We start from the raw sequence: 23,722 nt of genomic DNA on the forward strand, positions 1-23,722 counted from the left end.
TTCTCACGTAGACAAAGACACGAAAGTCTGCCCCGAGGTGCAATAAAGACTGTATAATTAGAATGATTAAAGAGCTGCACAACTAATTTGGCAGCCATTGAATGTGTTGCGAGAACATAGCGTTCAAATTAGGTCACATCTTTAAACCACAAGCAAATACGAACTTTATTCACTTTAATTATGCACGTGTGACTCATTTGAGGTGATGCTGAAGTCGACATTGTCTCCTTAGCAAGCCGATCATTATGTTGCCCTACACTTAAGCGCGCTTTCTGCGCATTGTGAGAGCTGTAAAGAAAACCTCATTAGACAAAATGCCTTCTAATCTAAACAGAGTCATCTTTAAATAGAAATCCATTGGATCTTTTACACATTTAAACTGTTTGTCATTAGCACTTTATCAAAGGCTCACTTAAGATAGGATTCTGGAGCTAATGGGATGTAGTTGTGACTAATTGACTGTCAATACCAATCACATCATGTACAGAGCACCTTTGTCCTATATGTATGCCTTATATTTCCAGTGTTTTCATTTTGTGTCCTCTTTTTAAAACACGTGCTTTATTTATGGCGCCGTTATCATAAGCTTCTTGATGCAATTTATCCCATCAGTTAATTACAAAACTGGCCTAAATGTTGGTTGAAACAATGCACACACAGACTTATAATTACTTATTAATATTAGACAGAAAATCAATCTGTTCAGACGTCTTAATCTGAAAATCTGGAACATAAATCAAAAAAAGATGGCTGAAAATGAAAGAAGTCAACGCTGATAAACTGATGGAGGAAGGTGCAAAATGTTGGAGGGGGACGATATGATGAAGTAAGATGCAGGCTGCTTAGCACAAAAGATGGAGGAAGTTAAAGGAGGAAGCTGCAGGCAAATATGCAAGCTAGGTGAAAGGTGCTGGTTTGCAGGAAAATCCAAGCATGTGAACATGGAAGATGAAGACATCGGCAGCCAAACTAGTAAGAAGCAGACAAAGCAGATGCAGGAAAAGGAGGAAGGCACCTATACGGTTGAGGGAGGTAGATGCAGCCAACGCAAGGTGAGACGTGCTGCCAGAAGGTTCAAGCAGCCAAAGGAGGAAGGTGCACAGGGAAGGTGGGAGGTTCAGGCAGGTAAAATAAAAAAAGATGAACACAGGAGGAAGGTGCAGGCAGAAAAGGGGAAGTTCTGGAAGTTGAAGGGGGGTGTAAAATGAGGACAATGCAGGGAATTGAAAGTGGAAGCTGGGTAGGAATGAATTTGCAGGCAACGGAAGGTATGAGGCAACTGAAGGCTTCCATGAAGACAGGTGGAAGATAAAGGCAAGGAAGGAGAAAGGAAGGTTCAGGAAGTTGAAGAACAAAAGTGTTCAATGATGAGAAGGCAGGGAACAGCAGGTGGGAAGTACAGACATACAAAGGAGGAAAGCGAATGGGAAAGAAGGACGCTGCATGCAGCAAGATGCAACTGAAGGCAGGCAAAGACAAAAAAAAAACAAAGACAGGAAGACGGCACGCATAGCTAAAGGAGGAAGGTGCATGAAGTTGAGGAAGGAAGATGTGGCAATTAAAGATAGGTGGTTCATGCAAGAGACAACTGAAGGAAGGCAGGTGAAGTAAACATGTTGACAGGAGGAAAGTGCAGGCACCTAAAAGAGGAAGGTGCAGGAAGTTGAAGAACGAGGATTCCAACTGCCTGCATGCTACTCTAGCAACATGCACCTTCTTCCTTCAGCTACCTGCACTTCAACCGCACGCATCTCCCACCTCCACCTGCCATGCACCACTTTGCAGGAGCCAGCTAACACTTCATTTACCGACATGTATCACTGGGAAGGAACAAGCAGGTTGCATAGAAGGATGAAGATGCAGGCTAAAGAATGGATGCAAAGACATGACTGCATACAAGAGAACCTATGTGACACAACCCTTCTCTTTATTCCTAACTTTGTACACAAAACAAACAACTGCAGAATAAAGCTTGCTGCAGAGGATTATACTGTATTATTACACATTAAAAGAGCATTTGTATTTTATTATCCCCATGCAACATGTCCTCCCTGTGCAGTGTTAGTGGCTGGTTGAGCAGAATAAAGTGTTTTTGGTGCTATCATAAAGATCCTTACCCTTCCAGGGGCTGCTCTATTTCAGAGTGATGGCTGCCTCACCACGTTTTTGTTTTTTTATTTTATTTTTGTTTTGTATGTGTGTGTGTGTGTGTGTGTGTGTGTGGGGGGGGGGGGGGGGGGGGGGCAAACGTATGATCTCTTTGGGTATAGAGGACAGTGTCCCCATGGGCTTGTTGTTGCTGTCTGTCTTCTATATTTGCATGCTATTTTTTTTTTCTTATTCAAGTCTTATCTGGTCTGTGTGCTCCGAGGTGGCAGTGCTGGCACATGGCTCCGTCTCAGAGGCTGCATGGACCCATGCAGGCAGGCTTTATCTGCAGGTAATTCTCCCAGCGCTCACTAACTCATCTTGAATTATTTAAGTGTTATTTCCAGGCTGACAACGAAGGGTTGGACATATGGGGAGGACGCAGGTGAGGAGGGCTTATGTTATTATGTTTTGTGATTGTTTGTTTTTTTATTTGTGGGAGTACAACTTAATGAAACCTACTTGTGTGTGTATGGAAAATAAAAATGCCCCAAAATGAGAAAATATATATATTTGTTTAAATGTTGGACGATGAGGCCTAAAAAACTGACATAAATAAGGGAAACGGATAAAAATAATGTGCTATTTTAAGAAATACAATTAAAAAATGATGCAGGGAGAAATGCGAATAAATGCAATAGATTTGTAATAATAATAATAACAATCATGAAAAAAATACAGGCTCAGAGACGAGTACATACAGTATAGTCGTCTCCTGATAAGAACGCCCCACCGTAACTGATTCAGAATAATTCATTGCAATTTTGGCCGTTTTTTTTTCTTTTCTATTTTTGCCACGAGAGCCACGTGCAACGCTCCCGCGTGTGGAGGAAATAGCGCGACTCATTGCAAACATTTTTTTTGTCTCTCACCTGCACACCCGATATAATCCACACCACAGCAAACTCAGTCCACAGAAAATATACAACCATAAATGTTTGATTACATAAATATTACAACGCACAATATTACAGCAGCAATTAAAATATTCCTTTTGGCACGTGACAACTTTCATTTAAAACTCCATCAACAATTTTGCTATAATAATTATCAATATTATTATTGGCCTGTGCAAACAATATCATTCACTATTTTTAAAAAAACGAGCTCTGAATTGAATTCCATATTTATTTAAACGCTGGACCTGCAGCCTAATTCGTCTTTTATAATCATTATTCCAGCCCTCTGCCATTTCCTTAATTTTTTGTCCATATATAATAACGTAAAGCGAAGAAGGTGCGAGAACAAACCACTTAAACCAACAATTTACTCAACAAGTCCGAGCTGATAAGTGTAATTGCGAAGCTGAATCTTCCAGTTGTCGACTGGCTGCCCTTGGGAGGGTCTTTTGAAGTGAAAGGAGAGGAAAGTGAGAAAAAAAAACAAAAAGAAAGGACGGGTGGTGGTTTGAGGAAAGTAATTAATTTTAACCAAGCGCGATTAGAAACACTTCAAACCTCCTCAGTGGCTCAATATTGGAGCCAAATGTGAGGATATTAAAGAATATGGTTTGCTTGTATAGTCGCTAAAGGTGTGGGAGCGAGAGGGGGGATCGTGGACTAAACTAAGGGCAGGTAAGGCCGTGCAAGATGACTCCAAGAATGCCACCAATATGGACGCATGCACCCAAATGCGCACATAATAGAAATAAACAGAAATGGTTAGACAATGCAATGACAAAGACTGTATTCCATATCTAAACGTGGTTTTGCTTCTCTTTTAAACACAGGATGAGAATTTAGGGGAGGGGGGGGGGGGGACCACGTCCCCTATGGTGGCGTACTGCGCATGCGCCAGCGCGCACTTTCACTACCTGCCACACATGCAGTATTTCACACGGGGCCACGGAGAGTTCTCATCCACTTGCGTGCACGCTGCTGCTGATGCTGGAGGACACTCTCTGTACACCGGGGACAACAACACAGTGTGGTTTTTCTTACAGCCACACATTTGTTTTGTCGTGGATGTTAGGATGAAGAGGATAATACAACATTCATAAAGAGTTTTTTTTTTTTGGCAGAAGACAATCACGGCTGTGATGAAGAACTGAAGTTACAAGTAAGTAGATGACGCATGACGTGTCGCTTGTAAATTCATATAGAATAAGTGCATATTATTTATGGATGCGTGTATTCTTCTAGAGAGAGTTGGTGCTAACTATGTCGAAACCAATGGATCACGTAAAGCGTCCGATGAATGCCTTCATGGTGTGGTCCAGAGCCCAGAGGAGAAAAATGGCTCAGGAGAATCCCAAAATGCACAACTCGGAGATCAGCAAGAGGTTAGGCGCCGAGTGGAAACTTCTTACGGAGTCCGAGAAGAGGCCCTTCATCGACGAAGCCAAGCGGCTGCGAGCCATGCACATGAAGGAGCACCCTGACTACAAATACCGGCCCAGGCGGAAGCCGAAGACCCTGATGAAAAAGGACAAGTTCTCCTTCCCGGTGCCGTACAACCTTGGGGAGCACGACGCGCTCAAAGTCAGCGGTCTCTCCGCGGGAGGTCTGCCCGAGAGTGTGATCGGCAACCCGGACAAGGCGGCTGCTGCAGCTGCCGCCGCGGCCGCCCGGGTCTTCTTCAACCCGTCCATGTCCACGAACCCTTACTCCTTTTTCGACCTGGGCTCCAAGATGACAGAGCTTTCCCCGCACTCCTTCCCTTACGCGTCCCCGCTGGGTTACCCACCTGCCGGGGCAACTGCTTTCACGGGTACCGGCGGTGCTGGCGTCGGTGCTGGGACGCACACCCACTCGCACCCTTCCCCCGGGAACCCGGGCTACATGATCCCTTGTAACTGCACAGCGTGGCCCTCCACTGGACTCCAGCCACCACTCGCATATATCCTGCTCCCCGGGATGGGGAAGCCTCAACTCGAACCTTATCCCGCCTACGCCGCGGCGTTATGATCGACCCAACGACAGAATTAAAAAAAAAAGAAACACTAACTATTGATGCAATAGTTTGATTATGCATGCACAAACTTGAACATGTGATAACGTGTGCATATATCACATGTACTATATGGATGAATACCTTTATTTAAGGTCTCCGTGAGCGCTCGCCAAACTTTTGCCAAGGGATAAAAGGGACACTGCAATGTGGCAGAGACGTGGGAAAAAAAACAACCTTGTATCCACTTTGCACCTGTTGGAGTCGGACATGAACAAAATGGTTCGTGGGTCCATCCACCGTGGGAGGATTGTGACACTCCTGTGCACCTGCAAGACAAAAAAACCCATGTACAGTCCAGTTAATTTGCCGTTCTAGGCCTAGTGTTTGAGACATCTACAAGCAGGAACAGTTCACTACCATTATGTGTACATTTAGAGTTTTTAAACCCTTTTCTAGATGTCTGTAATATTTATTGTTTAGTGGAATCTATGGTGAGCAAATAAAAAGGACAAGACTGTATTTGCACATGAGAGAGTATGTAATTTATTTTCCCTCCAAGAACAAATTCAAAAGCATCTAAAAAAAAAACAAACAAAAAAAACCCACCCACCCTCTTCTTGTATCATGTGCAGCAGGGATAAAAAAAACAACATTTTTTTGTACTAACGCTTAAGGAATTTGTATGTTTTGTGTTTTGTTTGACACTTCTGTGCTTGTCACCTGTTGGGAACAGACCACGATAATATTAATAATCATCATAACAATAAAAGTATTCGGATTAAAAGGTAATTATTTCTGTGTTCTGCTGCAAGAGTCCAGGTGAAGTGTAAAATATAATCCACCCCAAAAGGCCACTTTCCCCCCAAAACAATTTATTTTATGTTGCTTTGACACAATACAAAAACACTGTTTGTATTTAAAGTGCATGCACCCATAAAAGTGCATTTATAATCTGAATTAAATGGGACGTGCACAACCTGCTGATCACCTGTCATGTATGTGTTCTCAACCGTGTGTGTGTGTGTGGACATTGAATTTCAATTTATACCCCTCCTAGATTACATTGGGAGATTAATTCACAAGGATTGGAGCGATTATGCAAAACTAATTTGGACAGTCCAGGGATAATTATCTCCGTCATGGTTAATTAAACCCTTTGAGTGGAGCAACACCCTGATCTCTTCCCTCTACAGAACTTCCTCCTTGGAGGGACACTCACCCCCTTCCCTGAAAAAGAACAATTTGCAAAAAATAAATAAAATTACACAAATATACTTGCTTGAATATATTAATTAAATATTAAATATTAATTGAATGAATCAATATTTGAACACTGTATTTGTTTTTCACATAACTCTTAAAATGGTGTAATGAAAAGGCATTAAGAGTTCAGGTTCTTCCATTTCTTTCTCCTTCTTTGGCCTTTTTATTATATTTTCCTTGGAAGGGGTGGAAAAGGGAATGAATGCTGAAAGAACTTTTCGCCCCCCCATCCCCATCTCTTCTCTGGGAGCGTTTAGACGGTCGAGGAGGTTTTGTTTGCGAACAAAACGTGGGTTGGAAGGTTTTGTGAAAGTGTTGTTTGTTGAAGTGGAGCTGGGAGAAAAGCGGCTGCTCTCGCTCATTGTGAGGAAAGCAATCAGTGGTATTTGGAAAACTGTTAGCATTGTGCACTTCTTCTGTGTCCATTGTGCAGGATTTCTTTTCACAAGGTTTTTTTTTCTTCTTCTTTCCAAGCGATCCAGCTGGCCAGACTGAATAGCGGTGCAATGTGTACACGCTTTGTCCCTGCAAGCCCTTCAAGTAGCCCACACTGAATGGAGTGAGTTGACACTGCATGACAGTGAAACAACATAATAAAAAATACATGAGCGCATGAATAGGAGCAGGCGCATAAATAAATAAAATGGGTGGCCAAAACTGGATAAACTGAATGACAAAACGGTGAAAGAAGAGGTGGGGGGACAAAAAGATATTTAACACGCCAGATTAGCATTAGAATGCCATCTACAAACCAGAACAATTGATGAATGGATTTACCGGGCAAGAAAGAAATGGACTAAATGCCTTTTGAATAGATAGCCTATGTTTTCTCTGTCTAAGACAGGCCCTGAATGGGAAAAGGTGGAGATGCAACTATGGAAAGAAGTGGCAGAAGAAAAGGACTTCCTATTAAAATGTTTTTCGGCCTGGGCTCCACGGTCTTCAAGTGAACAAGGCCCAGGTTGCAAATGATTACATTTAAAGATGTCAGGTGACAAGATTAAAGTCACAATAATAGGACAATAAAGTGTCAAAGTTACTAAAGTTGTATTTGAGGACAGAAAAGCGTAATGGTACGCGTAATGGTCAGGGAGTATAGGCCTGATATCGCACTTAACGAGTTGTAAGGCTTTGGCAATAAGGATGAAGTCACAATGTTATGAAAAAAAAAGTCATAATGCGAGCAGATTAATGTCGTATTTCAGAATAAATGTTGTAATGTTAAGAGAAAAAAAAGTTGTGCGGACACAAGGATGTTACAAGAATCAAGTCGGAAAGTAGTCACAAGGTTATGAGAAGAAAGTCGTGTTTGGTGAGAAAATGTGCAATGTTACACACACAAAAAAGAACATAATGATATCTCAGTCAGAATATTAAGAAGTTTATATAAGACTTCAATTAAAAAAGGCTGTAATATGATAAAGAAAAGTTGTAAGGTTACAAGGGAAAAGTCATAAGGTTACTCAAGTGAAGTCCTAAAATGGGACAATCGGGCAAAATAAAAGCGTATGAAAGTCAGACGGTTGCTAGACTTAAGCTGGAAAAGACTTGTAATGTTTCATAGAAAAAGTTGTAAGTCATAATGTTACAAGAATGTTGTAGGTGACTTTTAGCTTTTCCCGCCGGGTCTCCCCTGCGACTCAGTCGCATGCTTGATATGGCTTACTTCTTATTTTCCGGACGCGACCCTCCTATTTATCTGGGCTTGGGACCGACACTGGACATCTCCAATGGCTACCACTATACCACCAGGGCCACAGCGTTAGGAGAATAAAGTTCTATCCTTCCATCAATTTTTAATGCCGCTTATCCTCATTGGGGCCACAAGGGTATGCTGACTTCGGGCGAGAGGCGGGGTACACCCTGGACTGGTCTCCAGCCAATCGCAGGGCAGAATAAAGCTCTAATATTACATAACAGAATAGAATGTTAGAAGAATAAAGTTGCAGTACTACGACCCCCCCCAAAAATCAGAATGTTTCAAGAATGAAGTTGTATTTTTGGGAGTAGAAAACTTGATTTGAAAAGAGCAGAAAGAACACTCATAATTACTGTATTGTGTGGGGAAAAGTTGTACGACTATGGAGTCAGTGGAATGAGTGAATAAAGTTACTACATTACAAAGAAAAAGTTAGAATGTTACAAAATAAAGTTGGATTTTGGGGGGAGAAAGTCCTAATGTTACAAATAAAAAAGGTGTACATCATGATGTTACAAGAATAACATTGTATTACTGCATGAATGTGGGGTAGAGGAATAAAGTCAGGATGTTACACAAATACACATGCAATATTGTGAAATTAAAAGTCAATGTTACAAGAATGAAGTTGTATTTTTTCAGAACTCGTATTTTTATGTGAAGAAAGCCGTAATGTTAAGTGCATCAAAATCAGGATGTTACAAGAATAAAGTGAGAATATTACAACAAAAAGGTCAACGTTACAAGATTTGTTCATTCATTTTCTATGCCATTTGCCCTCATTGTGGTCGCGACGGTATGCTGGAGCCTATCCCAGCTAACTAAATGTTAGGAAGAATGTCAAGAAGCATTATACTGTTCCGAGAAACAGGCATAACATCACATGAATAGGATTTTAACAAGTGAACATTAAAATTCCTCCACAATGTAAACGCACCACTGTGAGCTGCCACGTATTATTCGTGTCATATCATGAAATAACTTTCAAATGGTCTGGTTAGATGACTGAACAAAGCCAACAACAGGTGATGTCAAGTTTGTGTTTTTTTTCTTAGAAAGTAGCAAAGTTTTGTACAATCACATTAAATAATGAAACAGACTTATTTCATTCTTTGTCAAACAAATAGTGAAGTCTATCTTGACACCTCAACAGTCCATTGTCGTCATAGTTAGACCTTATTTTCATAATTCAATATTTTTTTTCTTGTGTTTTTTTGTATTGTAGCCCTCATACTCCTTCCTTCCCAGGCAGAAAAAAATAAAGTCAATATTATTTTGTCATTTTCACTCTTCACTCACCTTGAGCCCGACAAGAATCAGTTTGGAGTTGTTTTTTTTTTTTTTTTTCAGCAAAAGGGTAAAGAAAAGATTGAGTAGGAGATTCTTTAGACACTAAGTCATCCCAATTAATGAGGACCTGGCCCTGATGTGAAGATGCTGAACAATGTGAGCGCTCTGCACAACATTGGAGGGACTCAAGTGGTTGCTCTGCATGGGGAAATTGATTCAGTTTTACTATTCAAACTATTCAGACATTTAGGCCTAACTAAGTGCATTTTATTTTCTTGCATTAGGAGCCCGTCAAGGCTATAGGCAAAATATATATTTAGTAAATTCACATGAATTGTGGTAGTCTGTTTTATTAATTTTACTTTCTTTAAATTCATGACAAAGCAGGGAACGACTGAATGTATACAGTGTATTTCTCATTATTTTAATTTGAGAAATGTGTTTCCATTAAAAGCAAGGATTCTACACCACTGCAAACCACAATGATAAAGATAGTGTTCAATACCTGCCTAATAAAAACTGAGCATTAAGGATGAATTTTTGATACAGCTCAATAGATTATGCCGGTGGAACTAAAACGTGTCATACAATGGTAATGGTAAAATTTATTTTGAACATGCATACAAGTTACATTGGAATACATCACATAGTACAATTCATTGTTCCACATGTCCAAAAAGAAGTAGGAAGAAGCAAAGCTTATTTAATCCTATCCCCCCTCTGTTTCACATGAATTGCAATACATTTGTTCACTTCCTGTTTTCCTAATGTACTCTTTGTCAATTTTTAGGAATTAGGAAAATGAATTAGGAATTAGGAAAATGAAAAGGCAGTATAACAATGGGGTGCAATAGCAGTCAAGGCTTATAATAACTGCAAATAAATTATATAACAGTCATATAATTATAACTGATGAAACGGTTAATAGTTGACAGAAACATAGTCCTAAGAAATGAAGCGTGAGTAGTGAGTGAAAGCGTGGTTAGACATAGTATTGCATGTGCACAGTGGTTCAGGAATCTTCTTCCTTGCACTTTGTAAACATCAACTGCTTGTACGGTTTCTTGAAATCGCTCATTTTAGGGCATTGTTTGAGTTCTTTACTCAATCTGTTCCATAATTTGACTCCACAAACTGATATGCTGATGTTGTTAGCGTTGTTCTCACATAAAGTATGTGTTTTAAGTGTAATTTTTCCCTGAGGTCATATGCTTTATGCATGATTTTAGCCGTGTGAAAGATTACCAGATCATCAGTTTTTAATAACTGTGATTTTAGGAACAAAGGGTTTGTATGTTCTCTGCAAGTGGCATTATGAATTATCCTAACTGACCCTTTTTATAGTGCATTCAGTGAGTGAAGTGTACCTTTATAGTTATTTCCCCATATCTCCACACAATAAGTTAGATATGGTAATACCAGAGAGCAATAGAGAGTACAATGTATCTGTAATCAGGAGAGAATGGCAATACAGTTTCAAATATATTTGATGTATTTCACAGTGGTACAAAAGCTCTTCGTTACAATATACTCCCTGATGTTTTTTTTTTTAAAGCTCCCATGCCGATGCCCTGATATGATTGTATGTTAGTATTAAAGCCTTATATGCCTGTAAGACATTTGTATAAGTGAGATTAGCCAAATTAACATACATATGTATCAGGGGTTCAACCGTGTTGACCTCAGAGGGGTGCACAATGGTTTCCCACTCCCTAATTCGCCCCTGGGCCGGCCCACGAGCATGTGGATTATCACCTGACTTCAATGGCTTCAGATGGATCATTTTAGTATGTTTTTTCTCTTTGCATGAATAAAACATCAATATGGTCTCTGAGGATATTTCTTCTATTTGTTTATGAGCTTCTTGCATGCTCACCTGGTTGTCATTGCTTGTGTGTGTGTGTGTGTGTGTGGACTGTCAGGAACCTCAAAGAGTGTGATCACTGACTTCTTCCAGCTCATTTTAGGCAAATCAAAGTGTGAAAAGTCTCTCCTGCAGCAATATCTCTTTCATCGGCTCAGGTCAAGAATGTTTATGAAGGCTGTGTCATATTACCTGTAATCTCCACACTGTGAACTGCTGTATTTCTGACTTCTCTGTGCTCCCAGGAGGGGAGGAAGAAGAAAAAAGTGCCAAAATTATCTTGCATTGCACCTTTTCCACGACAGCCCAACGTGGCAAATCGAAGCCTGCAAACGGTACATGTCGCTGTGCCCAAGGTCACTGGGAGAAATGAGGAAGTCTGTGTACTCCAAGCCCCCCCTCCCCCTATAAACATGGCACACAGCCTCTGAAGTCTGACTCTGCCGTTAAGTTTGTTCAAAAGTAGCTCATGCAATAAGTGGACAGAGTTAAGAAGGGGGGGGATGCTTGAATTAGGCAGGTGGATGGTGGGGTCAAGTAAGACAGGTAGATGGTGTTTGGTAAGTGGGTGGTGGCTGTCCAAGTATAAGTAGGAATGAGACGAAGCCTGAGACGTAGAGTGGAACATTTAACAGACCCTCCAGGAATTCGTAATGTTGCTATCGTGCCAATTCACGCCATTTCAACCAATCGCCGCAAATTATGCGCGGCCTCGGAATTCTGTCCAAACCCTGCTACTTCCTCGTACTATTTTGGCAAATCACTGTCATTTTCACAAATTGAATTGGTCGCTGAGCTGGGCTCAAACTTTGTCTGCACCAATCAAATGTGTCCCTGTATCGTCCACCCATAGTGTTTGTTTTTTGGGTAGATAAACCAAGGACATCATGTAACAATATCTCAGTCTTTATTACTCAAACGGCACAACTGTCGTACACAAGCATAGATCAGGCAAGAGTATCCCCTCTTCCGGTTCCCGTCTGTAATACTAAGCGTTCTGGGTAATGTAGCAAGTAAACATTAACCAACACACCCACGTCCTCACTTCATTATTTACCAGCTAAAATCACATATATAGATCGTGCTCAACAGTTAACCAATGTTCTCAATGAAAGCAGGGGTTAACTATGTGAACTGTGTTGGAACATAAACAAAAGTTTACAATCAACAAGCACTTTTAAACAGCAAAACATACACAGAGAATGTCTGTAACTTCTGGATGACACAGCTGACAGCGGACAATAAGGGAGTCTTTGGTGTTGTTGGTTTTTATTATGCAGTAATTTGACAATGGGTTCAGAGAATGTACGTCTTTTTAAATATTCCCCACTCCCCCCTAAAAAGATCAGTTCCAGGGTCAAGACACATATAGGAGTACGTGGATGTTGGAGGGTGGTGCAGGTAAATGGTTGGGGGATGGTGTTGTTGAGGATGGCAATACTTCCTGTGATACGAGTTAAGGGCACTAAAATGTATTGAATTTACTTCACTGTAACTATTATTATCATCATATAATGACTTCATCATCACTTAACATAAAACTATCAGATTTGTGCAAATTGTTATACAGCATATACAGTAAATTGTCAACTTCCTTTTTTCATTTTGGTTATCAGTAAAGTGTGTACGTTGGACAAACACTTTATCCTTAACATGGTAAAATCTGTTACTGTACTACATACTGTACTGTACTGTAATCTGACAGTACTTTTTCATCTCTGAAATGCTCTTTTCTATATTTTAATGAATTGCTTTACTGAAAAATATACAATGTGTGAAAACACATTTTGCAAATGTGCAGATTCAATTCAGGGCACAATGTAGTTGGCTTTTCAAGGTGTGTAAGAAAAACATAACAAATTTAACACAACTACACAAAAAGGGTTAGCCAGCATAATCAACGACAATAAAATAAAGCTGATGAGGGTGTTTGTAGGGTTCAAAACACAAACTGTGCAAAAAAAAAAAAAGAAACACTCTATAGCGCCCACTGCTGTCGAAAGTAGCTCACTATAGTTTATTGAACAAAACGTAGAAATCATTTAAAAATACTAAATGTAACAACTTGAAGGCTAAAAAAAAAAGAAGTCTACTTTGAGATATTCAGTTGAAATTCTTGAATTTATAAAAATATTGCATAGGAGCTTGATAGTCAATCAAACCATGAAGTTAATAAGACAAAAAATAAAAAAAGAGGCATAGGATTATTCTGTGAATCCATCAATAAATTAAAATAATGTCATGCGGGAAGCCCTAAAAAGAATTTCTTTAAACTGAAGTGACATTTTTTTGTTCTATTTCCAAATGACCGCTGGGAGAGATTGTCGGCTTTGGTATTAATTCTCAGGTTTTCAAGGAGAGGGGGGTGAGAAATATATATATACTGTATATGTATATATATATATATATATATATATATATATATATTTATTCATTTATTTATCATGAGTAGAAATAATGAAGTTGAAGAGCTGATGCCCTGAGGAGCAGTCACAAAGAATTCTATCTTTCTTTAACACGGGACACAAGCAAAAAGATAAGTACCTGTCAGTTGGCGTACTTCTCTGCTACATGTGCCTATCAATGTGGGAGATTATTTTGCCCATTACAGCAAAGATCTGGGGGCTCTAAGAGACTGCACCTTTAATGACAACAAATCATTTTCCTCCTGCACACTCCTGAGTGAGAGAGTCCCTTAATGCCAGCAGTTGTAAGGCGCTCTCGTTCACTTTCAAAAAGAGGAAGTACTGCCAACACTCATTCACAGGGATTATTTATTTGGCTTTAACAGGATTACAGGAGTGTAGTGTGCGCATTGTAATATCGCAGTTTAGCAGTCAAATGCTTGCAGACTTGTTGTAATTAACAGAATAGATGGTTGCCAAATGATATGTCGGTGCTCGACTAATCTTTGGAGGGCCTGTCTTTCTGCCCGTCTTTTTTGGGGAGACAGTCCTAAACTTCATGTCATAATAGCTTTTATTCATTTGTATTAAGCACTTATTTTAAATAGAGTAAAGTACAGTACTAGAACAACCAAATTCACTAAGCATTCACTAAGCACAAGAGCCAGATCAAACATTCTGACTTTAAAAAACAATAGAGTTCAGATTTAGGTTAATGTATTAAAGTACATAAGATAGGGGAAATATCAGAAACTACACTCAGTACAATGAAGTGTATCACGGCATACTATATTACACTAATAGCTTTCTTACAGTGCCAAATGAACGGAGCATGATAACCTACATACAACATAATAGTATGATTATATTTCCTACAGTCAACAAAGCCGTAATTCTTGCCCAGCTGTATCTTATCAAATGTGGCAGAAAATCCAATGTGTAGAATCTCAGAACATGGCTGCCTCATGAAACGCACCATTAGTTCTACTGATGAACAAGCATGACTTCATACCTTGATTGGGAGCTAATGCGAAGTGTCCTCATAACCAATCTATTATAAATGGTCGGAGCACACATCACAAGCAGGGGGTCCTTGAGAGTTTGCGTACTCTCGTTAGCCAAATCATCGTATTGTGCCGCATCTGAATTGTGTAACTGGGTTCTTTGTTGCTTCAGTGGGGTTACAGTCAGGGCTTTTGTGGCCCTTTAGTCACATTTGCTGGACTTGTAATGCAGAAACAGGCTCTGTAAAAAAAGATTCTACTTGCGTTCAAAACCAAATTTCTACACTGCAAGGCTGCAGGAATAACAGTAGCAAGCAGCCATGCACAAGGCCTCTACTGAATCAAATTCTATTTTGTCAATCCCCATCAATAGATATTTAAGCTCTGACTACATGTTCTATCCTATACTAGCCTATACTAAACGTTCTGGGTTTATTTCTATTTGTCACAGGAGTCCTTTTGTTTAAACCCACCCATGTTTCCTGTGAGCAAAAGTACTGGAACATGTGATTGACAGCTGTATTTTGTTGCCAAGTGTTTCCGATTGCATTGGTTATTCAATCAATAAATAGCACTGAATGTCGACGGTCAGTTTCAGATTGGGTAGAATAGGTTTTGCCTGTGTAGACTGCATTTAGAGATAAAAACAACATGAAAACCAGAGTGCTGTCTGTGGATAAAAAACAAGCACTTGTGAATCTGAGAGAAGATGGAAAATCAATCCATTGCCTTGGTCACAGCCAGTACAACCATTTGGAATGTCCTGATGAAGAAATAAACCGCTGGTGTACTAAGTGACAGATGTGGAACAGGTAGACCAAGGCAAGCATCAGCAGTTGATGACCGAAACATTCTGTGAGCTGTACAGAAAAACCCTAAACCAACTGTTAGTGACATCAGAAAGAACCTGCAGCGGGCAGGAGCAGAGATATCATTATCTACTGATCATATAAGACTTCATGAACAAAAATACAATTGCACACCAGAAGATGCCAACTAGTCATTTGCAAGAAAAATAGGAAGGTCAGGCTGGAATTTGCCAAAAACCATTTATGTCAAAGTAACAATCCGACTGACGGCTATAGTACAGTCTTAGAAATCAGAATGTGTTTCCTTCTGAACGCGATACCAGCCCCAAACTACTGCATGTCCTATCACAGAGGAATGACAATTATTGTTCTAAATCAGCACAACAATCCTTAAGACATTGTTGTCAACATGTGCATTTAAAATATGTGAAATTTCCAGAGAAAACAGGGGAGTAAGAAATCTTACAAAAAGTACAAGTGTTTCCAAGCCTGCTCTTCTTCAAGAGGATGCATGCAGAATGTGTGTTAGATCGATTTTTACCAAGTTAAAAAAGTAGGGAATCAGGAGACGCCACGAAAGAACAGCAAAATATAGCAGTTTCCAGGGGAAAACGTGAGGGTCGACAAGTATGCCTGAAAGGGATAGTTTGGATTTTTTGACATGAAGTTGACAGCCGCATGTTGGCCACACAGTCAGGATATCGGGAAGATCTAGGTTCGAATCTCTGTTTGGAGCTTGCATGTTCTTCAAGATGTGGGTTTTCTCCGGGTACTCCGGTTTCCTCTCACATTATGAATGCGAGTGTGAATGGTTGTTTGTTTATACACCAGTCCAGTCTCGCTCGAAGTCCAGCATACCCACGAGCCTAGGATAAGTGGCATAGAAGATGGATGGATGGAAGTTGTTTGACATCCCCATCAGCAGTGTAGTGCATCAACAGTGACTTAACCCCCACTACGTCCCGTGAGCCGAGTTCTGGTCGGATTTTGGTGATGATGGTTGGGAAACTTAAGTAAAGAGTTTGGCTTCTCAAAAGAGTAATACATTTTCATCACAAAAATGCTTCCTTGAAAAAAAATCAGACCTCATTTCCCCCTCAGCGTTACTTTCTTTCCCGTTGTATCACTGCACGCTGTGTTCCACAGTGTTTACATGGGCTGATGATGACAGTCATAACAAATGTATGCACATGTATTACTCTTTTGAACGCATATTGTTTTGAGCAGCCAAGCTCTTCACTTAAGTGACCCCACCAACTTACTGGAACTACATTCCTCATCACCAAAATCAGCTCTGCTCAAGGGACCAAGTGGGGGGTAAGTGGCCGTTGATGCACTGCACGGCTGATGGGGATGTCATACAACTTAATGTAAAAAAATCCAAACTATCCTTGTAAGATTTTCAAAGAACATACAAAAAACACTATGGCGGAGGGAGCTGGGATAAAAGGACTTTCCTTTCAAAAGTTCTACCAGTCAGTTTATCACCAGTTGTCTTAGGTCCATCTGTTGCAGTGATTATTGTAAAGATCGTAAAGATTTTAACAGCTATATAATGGTGCCCCAAAACCGTAACAGCGCAAATGACATACCATTCTGAAAAACACCAACCTTTTTACTAAACATTGGGAGGTCAAGATGTTAGCTGAATATCTGGTGGCTATACGTGCCATCACTTGTTATCAAAGATATGCCTGTACATTGATTGACTATTTCTATTATATCCTAAGGGAAAATTCGGAAATCCAAATAAAACAAAGGTTGACCAGAGTTCTGGAATGGAATGTTCAACCTTTAATATTCTACCGCATAACCTACGACGTGAGATATTGTTAAGGTCAAAGTACATACTGCGTGGTCATTGTACCTTACAGACTTGAACAAATCTTTTTAAGGCTTTCAGACTTTAAGAGCTCCTACCATAGCCAATCCATGATGCCTCAGGGTGCTGGGCTCATAGGTCCTATCAGTGGATCCTTGTTATCAGATCTCTACCTCTTTATAGATTTTGCTCACTGCTATACAGCTGGCTCCCATTGTACATCTAAGTCACTTTTATTTAGCCTGTTTTTGTCCAAGTCTGTCTGTGTAGACCAATAAAAGTGTGGCAAAAATAAAACATAACTTTTGAGGGCTCCTATCATTCACATGGGATGTTGAAAACTCTGGCAGGTTAACTAGGGCGCAATAGTGGAAAAGCAGGCCAAACTAAACAGAATAAACTGCAAATAGCAACATCTCCAAAGAGATAGAAGCCATACAAACTCTCACTCGAGACACAAATGACTTGAATGTCTAAAAGCAAACAGATGTCAATAACAGCACATGGAGGTGTAGAAATATACAGTCCTCAGCTAACAAATAGCAAAAAGGGGATGTATGTATGTCAGGTGCTAAAAAAAGAGACACACAGTCGACGCCTGGTGCTGTCGGGCTCATTTCCGTGTTGCGTCATTAACCATGGCAGCGCGCGGCAAGGCCAAATATGGCAGAAGGCGCTATATCACGCAGCTCTCATGGCGTGATCTCTTGTCAGGCAAACAGATGTTGAAGTACTGTGAATTGTCGGATGTTTGTAAACAAGTTGAAAATATTTTCCCTGTTAATTTGATGCTCAATGTATCCTGACAGCTAATTCCATTCAGGTGGAGTTAAGATCCCGTGTCACATGTCAGTTCCTTTTCTGCTCACACAGGTGAAGTTAGTTGACAAGCAAGAAGCGAATCAGTTGGTGTCGCCTCTCGCCGCAGTGTAATATTATCACCTAGGTCTGACCCCATCTAACTTTTGAGTCAGTACACAGAGCGGTGATAAAAGACCACGTGTGAATGAAGTGTGTGGAACATTGTTGCCGGCGGCGTGAAAGCGAGGTAATGTAACACTTGGAGGGGATACTGAGACAAAGCTCATTGTGCCTCCTAAATTGCTGGACAGCTCCGGGGCTGACATTCAAACACAACATCACCAAACAAAAAACACATTAAACCGCAGAAAAGCCGAGCAGGTGGCTCTGAGCAAAACCTGAAATTCAAGTTCCTGGCGACGGCGGCTGACCCAAATTTCCTGGCCCCTTCTTCTCCTTAACATGCTTGTGCAAGCCCGGGCCCCGGGGTGACATATCCCTTACACAGGGATTGCCAGTGCATTTACATGCGAGCATGCTTAATGAGAGATCAACAGCGGCAAAGAGCCTTGAATATAAAGCTTTCTTGTAAAAATAATGAGCGAGCGATTGATCCATACTCAAACAAGCCGGTTTGCTGAGCTAATACCAAAGGCAGATTACAGCCGGTGCCAAAAGTGCCCTGGCGTGCGACGCCTTTCGCTTGCAGGGTCCCCACATTTGTCATCACATTAGCACATGGTCAAGGAGTACATCCTAGCACTCGCGTAATCTGCTTTCCTGCGCAATTAGTCTTCTAGAAGAAGGCTGCAGACTGACAGCCGGCGGGAGGCGGAGGGGGGGACGGACCGAGGAATAAGAGGCAAATCACTGAGTTTCACATAAGATGGATAATTTACAGCCAATACAATGCAATAGTCAGATGTTATTCCCTTTGCCCCGCACCTACTAGGTCCTTCCATTGGAATCTTGGTGTTTAAAAAAATTGGTTGGGTAAACCTTAACAAAGAGGTTATTGGAGATTGGAAGGGTGCACTCACGGCTACTGTCGATGTGTTTAGCTCAGAAGAGCAGACGATGGAGGACTGGCTGGGAATGGCAACTTTTTTCTGAATAAAATATTAGATAATTTCATTTTGACAAAGGCAAGGAGACTATGGGCAGAGAGGGAGAACAAAATAGCAGGAATGATGGAGAAAGGAAGTGTTTTTTTATGAAAAGAATAAGAAGAATTCAGTGCTGCTTCTTGCAAAAGAAAAAAAAAAACATTGATGACACCCAGTTCCATTCTTCCACTCTCCCCTTTCTCTGCTCCTCGCCTCGCAGCACGGCGGGCTAAGCTGGGAGCTGTAATGTCATTAAATTGCAAATGCTTTTTTTTTCATTTCCGACACACACTGTTTACTTATCTGGCAAAAACATATGTTGGAAGGAATCCGTTAAATTCTGCCCATTGCCTTGGGTGAAAGTGCAATAGAAACGGGCCCACTGAGCTCCTTCTGTCGTCTCCTTTTAGCACTTTGCCTTATCTACAAGGCTGCTTAGCAGCAAACTGGCGAGTTCAATGAAAAATGAAGATACAGTGGAAGATTAGTGAAGAACAGTGAGGGGAAAAATGCTTGGAGAGAGGGTCATCCCATTGCAAATGATTTCACTCCTCTCCATCTGCATAAATGACTATTTTTAAGGCATCTCGGGCGTCTGTATATTTTTCTCACTCTGCCACACATTTAATTTCACGCCCCGTGTTCTGAATATGCTTAAATGCATATCTCTGATGCACCTTTAAGCCAGAGGAAAGAGGATGGGGTGGGTTGGAGTGGGGGGAGACAGCGGTGGCGGCAGGGAGGGTACGAAAGCAAAATTAAAGATAAAATGGTGTGATTTGCACTACAAGTCTATTACTTTATGGCATTTACATATAGTTTACCTCTGCAATTCCAAGATTTTTACCCCCCGCGCCACACCACTTTCCTATCAGTATAGTTGGGCTTGTATAAATATGTATAAATCTTTGTTAAGAAGGGGGGAAAAAACAGAATTCCTGACACTGTGCTGGAAAGTTTCAAGGGTGGACTTTCTTGCTTCAACTTCTTCCTGTTGGTCCTGTGAGGCTGTCAGGAGACACGCTGGGGGTGTTCTCCCCCAGCTTGCCCCAACAAAGACCCAGGATTCGAGCACTTTGTGCGCCATGATCTGCTGACACCTCCCCACAAACGCTCAAAGGAGGGAGTAAGGGGTTGAGGCTGTAGACGAAGGACCTAATGTAAGTGAGAAGAGGCATCCTTATCGTATAAGTGTGTGTGTGTGTGGGGGGGGGGGGGGGCCGCCCTGTAGCATGGACTCCAAGCATGTCATGCAGATAGACCCACAGAGTCCTCTGAATGAATAGCGCATGCATGTCTTCTACTGCCGTGCTATCAGGTGCTACAGTGGCGAGGAGTTTAAATCCCGCCCCTTCCAAGGCTGAGGATTGGCCGGGAGGGGGTAGTGAAAGGGACAGGGAGAGACTATTCAGGGCACGATTCCTTCCCCTCATTGTCTACCCGCTTCAATTTGAATGCGCTCACTCAAAGCAGACGAGAGAAGCGCTTCAGTCCGCCGCATTGTTGCCTTTCTCTCTGCTCTTTTCTATTTGCAATTAAATGCATTTCAAATGGAACAACTGTACGGCAAGCGCTGCCGATAAGGAGGGAGAATTCCATTGCCTTTAACCTCGTTTATAATGCCTTTGCAAATTTGAAGTGCTCTTATTGTGAAAACTAGGCAATCAAAACAGGAAATTTGAATAGAAAATGCCACACAGCTAAAAGTATTGCTTCAATGAAAATTAAATTGCTTTTGGAAATCTCTGTATTGCTTCTTTAAAAGAAAACAGCAATCTTAAGGGTTTCGCTTAAAGTGCTTTGTGTGCAACTTTGTGCCTGGACAGCAACATCACACACACAGGTCCCAAGCATGGGAGGAGATCAGTCGATTAGAATTAATGTCATCTGGTCATTTACAGCTAAACACCCTTCACATGCATTGTGTTTGCTTTGTGTGCAAGGCGTCGACTGCAAAACCAATCTCATCCCGCAGACATGGAAATTTTTTTTTAAGGATTTGAACGCTGTAAATAACTCCCAAACCCCCTCTTACGAGGTTTACCCCTGCAGCACTTTGTAACTTATCAGGGCTGCCTTGTGCCTCCTCTAATGCCGGCATTATGCTCAAATGTAAATCGGCAAAGCTGCCAGAGAGGTGGGCGGGAATCACTGAAGAAAGACTCACTTGAAGGGGTCGAGCCAATATTCTGATGAGGACACCACAAAATAAACAGTAAATAAAAAGTACAGTTTTCTTTTAAAGAAACCAGTGTGTCACACTCCTCTCATATTCTCTATTGTACTTTAGTGTTGCACAATTCAATCATACGCAATCGCTAGGGATGCTCCGATCGATCGGCCACCAATCAATATTGGCCGATTTCCGTAAAAAACATGTGATCGGTGTATGTCGATAAATGCCTTTCAAAGTGATCACAAAAAACGATCGCCGTGCGGCGGCAAATCCTACATGTCTGCTGTGTGACGGAGGGTTGCCAACAACGGAGGGTTGTCTCGTACTGAACTTGACACAAGCTACGCCCATCGATGCCAGTGTGTTTGCTCACTCCCTTACCAAACCTATTGTATCTTCGGTCGACTGTTCTTGCATCTTTGTTGACACGCTTTGCCTAGTTGTCACTGGTTGTACTTTGCATTGGCGGCAACTAGCTAGGCTAGGTAGCATTATCCACCTAGCTTCTGGTCTTCGGACTCCAAATGTGACTTTTTTATCACAGTGACATTTTGTTTTTAAAACAAACAAGCAATGCGGTTGGTTAGGAGCTTGTTTTTGTCCCACGGGGAAGCCACAGGTGGCTATCACGTTCCTGGTGTGCGTACTAACTTTTTCAAGTGTCACTGAACAACTTTACTCTCTTGTTGTCATTATACTAATTATGTCTTGTCCTCGAAACACTATTTGAGTGTGGTTGTGTGAACATAAGCACATAGTGTGTCCAGCCTTATGACGCTATCACAGGGGTCTATCTCAACAGCTGATTTTGAGTAGCTCACAAAGGGTCAAAGAATATTTGCTTTTACTTTTAATACTTCTTTATAACTGTTGAATTCGGACTTTATGCCTTTATATAATGACAAATGAGCATAAAATAGCAGAAAGACAAAACAAACAAACATTCACACTCACATTCATACCTACAAACAACTTAGAGTCGCCAGTTAACCCAACATGCATGTTTTTGGAATGTGGGAGGAAACCGGAGTACCCGGAGAAAACCCGCGCTCGCACAAGGAGAACATGCAAACTCCACACAGAGACATTCAAACCCAGGTCTTACCAATCTCCTCATTGTGTGGCCAACGTGCTAACCACTCTAAATAAATAGTCACTCTAAATAAAGTAGTGAACAATTTAAATTGTGCCAGTCATGAATAAAACACCCCTGCAACCTGGACATTCAGTTTATTCCGTTTAAAGTTGAGCAGGACAAGTTTCTATTTAATAAAAGATATCTATTTGTATTATTTCATTCTGTTAATTTTGTTATCTTGAACTAAAAAGTAATTAAAAGATTGTTTCGCACAAATAAAGGCAAAAAAAAGGCAATCCGCCCAAACTTTTATTTTTTACGGTCTCGGAATCGGCAGCATAAAACCCTAATCGGAGCATCCCTAGCAACCACTTATGACTAAAGATTAGATACAATGGTGTATTTATTGATTGATGATGACTGAATGAATTGAAGCAATTGAGGCAAAACCGAGCGCACTACTTAGCTGCAGCAGGCTGGCAAGCACTGGTTATTCCATCTGTTTGCTGTTTAAAAAAAGAGGACCAGTTGTGGGGAGTTCTGCTACATCCAGGAAAACCTCCGCGCAGCATTATTGTGCTCTATACAACACTGGCATGGAAAAAGGAGTTCAGAACATTCTGTAGTTACATTTGTTCTTTTTTATTTTACTCCAAAGTATTTCATGATTCATTGTTGAAACCAAAAAAACTGTGGACTCACACTGTTATCAGTATATTATGGCATTAATATGAATACGGAAAGTAATTGATTGATCAATAGTTCATTTTTCCCGTAATGGATCAAGCAATGTATGTTAAATGCTCATCCTTAAGACTAAATATTGAGTGTTGGTTGAAAAAGGAGGCCTCTTCACATGACACATCTACAATATCTGGCAACACCCACTTTCATTAGTATTTTCTGCCATCTAAAATTAAGGGAAAAAAATGAAATTGATTGTTAATTTTGTCAATGTAAGAAATTTAAGTCAAATGCCCATCTCACTTATGACAAAGTTTGATGGTTAGCACAGTAAAATGACAATTATATCAGGCTAAAGTAAACTTTAATATATTCTGAGTGAATGAGGCCCAAGGCTCTGTTTTGTACTTCTAATTTCCATCTCTAATGTTACACGAGTCTGATTAGTAATTAGGGCAGCCTCATTTAAATGCATGTAATGAGCATTATAGGTTTCTGTTCTACTACTAAGTGGATAGCATCTTCACCGATATGAACGCGTATTGACCTCTAACGACGCAGCTCTTCCTGTCCTTGAATTGGCTTCAGAGTGTAATGAGTTTATCGTGGCATCTCTCAACTAATTGACCTCAAGCATGTTTCGCAGCACAACTATTAATCTTATTATCCAGTGAATAATTT

General features: G+C 40.8%; 1 long non-coding RNA gene across 2 annotated transcripts in view; it reads right to left on the bottom strand.

Moving 5' to 3' along the window:
* Positions 1-2,704: 2,704 nt before the first annotated feature.
* LOC129187578 (uncharacterized) overlaps positions 2,705-23,722 on the bottom strand; it is a 29,593-nt gene continuing 8,575 nt past the window's right edge. For both annotated transcript variants that reach the window (XR_008572437.1, XR_008572438.1), the window contains exon 5: positions 2,705-5,366. This is a non-coding gene — a long non-coding RNA (uncharacterized LOC129187578). The remainder of the gene's footprint in view (positions 5,367-23,722) is intronic.

The sequence above is a fragment of the Dunckerocampus dactyliophorus genome, chromosome 9, assembly GCF_027744805.1.
Source record: "Dunckerocampus dactyliophorus isolate RoL2022-P2 chromosome 9, RoL_Ddac_1.1, whole genome shotgun sequence".
Taxonomy (NCBI): domain Eukaryota; kingdom Metazoa; phylum Chordata; class Actinopteri; order Syngnathiformes; family Syngnathidae; genus Dunckerocampus; species Dunckerocampus dactyliophorus.